Source organism: Propithecus coquereli, unplaced genomic scaffold (genome assembly GCF_000956105.1).
Source record: "Propithecus coquereli isolate 6110/MARCELLA unplaced genomic scaffold, Pcoq_1.0 Scaffold105, whole genome shotgun sequence".
NCBI classification, from domain to species: Eukaryota; Metazoa; Chordata; class Mammalia; order Primates; family Indriidae; genus Propithecus; species Propithecus coquereli.
In genome coordinates this window covers 599,072-601,187 of record NW_012134414.1, presented here as the reverse complement: position 1 = coordinate 601,187, position 2,116 = coordinate 599,072, and the positions used below count along the sequence as shown (strand labels likewise).

The window sequence follows — 2,116 nt, the reverse complement described above, 5'->3', positions numbered from 1 at the left end:
CGTATGCCACTTTATCATGTTTTATACTATACAGTGATGGGGGTGTGGAAGATGGTGATTGTTTTCAAGCAGATTCACCAGGCACATGTTCTTCCCTGTCCCAATGTGAACAGCCTGGATTTCCCAAGACAGAAAAATGCTTTCCTTCCCCAGAGAATCCCATTCTTGAGTTGACAAGGCAATTTCAGTAAGAATGGGCACAAAGGATAGGGCAAGCTAGTGAAGGGAGGCAGGTAGATTTTTGAACTCTTCCCAATGAAAACTGAAACTAGACATGTAGGTATCCCTCATAAAGGCAACACCCAAATCCCAGCCATACCCACTTGGGGCTGTCAGGTTTCAGTCTAAAAATGTTGGTTCTTGGCGTGCTCATGGTCAAAGAGTGACCAGACACACTAGAGTAAGGCAAACATGAAAATGAGGTTTACTGAGAAGAGAAAGATAGGATTATGGGGCAAGAGGAAGATATAGGTTTACAGAGCATGATAAATACACCACAGATGACAACAAGACCCACTGTCACAGCAAGGGGAGAGCAAAAGGAAGGGGCAAAAGGGCCTGGTTATGGTCTATGTCTTGTTTTATGGGGCCCAGATTGGGACTTCCCTCATGGCTCAGACATCACAATGGAACCACTTTGATTGGATAGTTGGAAGTTATATCACATGAGTCTTACCATGCATATGGGGTCTAGGTCACTTTCCAGACTCTATTGTACCTAATGCTGCTTGGCCCTTGGGCTGGAGGGTCTTCTGCATTCTTTTGCAGTTGGCATACTAAGTTCCGATTAGCACATTCATAGTGTGTTCCCTCCTACTTCAGGTATGGCAGTCACTTGGGAAAGGATTAAGGTGGGGCAGGACCAAGATGAAGGCCTGGGGCCCACTCTTGTCCTTCTTCCCGGGTGGGACAATTGCACCAAGGCAAAGCATCCATTTTCGTCCCTAGGAGACCTGGAATCCCTTGCTAACTACCTAACAAGGCAAAACAGCCTCCCCATGGAGACTGGCAGCCAATGTTCGTTACATAACACTCCTCCTGGCAGTGTGCCCATGAACTCGGATGCCTGAGCAGTCACGGGTACCACACAACAGATGCAGCTTTCAGGCCAGAACCCTCAAGTGCTTTCCCCTTCACTGGCCCCTTAGTTGCTGCTGTGTCTGCCTGACCATCAGGGAGTAGCCAGTATGTGTATGTCTATGTAGTGCAGGAGGAGCCAGCAAGTCAGATGTGGCTCCTGGGGCTGGTTGACATGATGGCAGGACCAGATAAGGCCCCCAGTAGGACCACAGGGCCCCATGTCCTCCATTAATTCTTCTCTGTGTGGTTTCTGCTCAGAACAGTTTTAGGGGCAAATTCTAGCTTGTCCTTAAGGATAACCACCTTTGTGTGGTCCTTCCTACCAGTTTGTCCGGCTTCTGATCCTCCTAGAGCTCTGAGATGCTCTTTTCCTCCTCCACAGGCTGGGGATCCTTTCTCCTGATGAAGCATTCCTGGTGGTAACCCACAGCCCTGACTACAGAGGACACAGGAATGTGACATAGGGAGCATAAGTATGCACCACAGTCCAAAGCACAGGCCACATGGCATCTGTGGCCACGCCCACACTCCTTGGTCTAGCTCCTGCTCACCCATGCAATTTTAGACTGCATTAGTAAAGAAAAGAAATTAAGACAGAAAAATGTTCTGGGCCAAAAATACATATGCCACTGGGAAATTTAGCATTTGACAAAGCTATGGTTTTGCATTTATTTTTGGTTTTTAAGCATTACTAAATAGAATGAAGTAAAAAGTTGCATTGCTCTCCTTTGGCAAAGACACATATATTTAAACAGAATGACAAAATGCAATGCAAACTTCAAGGTGAACTTTGGAATTACAGGGTATGCAGGAATTTACCAGGAATTGATGTGCTGAGCTAGTTAGTATTCCCAGCCCAATCTCTACATAAACAATGTTACCTTTTGTCTTGTGATTCTGGAATTGTTTAATTGAAAATGTGTGGGCTTTCTCAGAGCACAAGAAATAAAGGAGCCAGTGACCTATAGAATGCATTATCATTTTCCTCTTGAAAATGTCAAGCAAATGAAGCAGCCCAAAGTGAAAAATATACCAA

General features: G+C 45.7%; 1 pseudogene; it reads right to left on the bottom strand.

Annotated features, from left to right (window-relative positions):
• Positions 1-1,308: 1,308 nt before the first annotated feature.
• On the bottom strand, positions 1,309-1,585 carry LOC105811775 (annotated as a pseudogene).
• Positions 1,586-2,116: the final 531 nt, after the last annotated feature.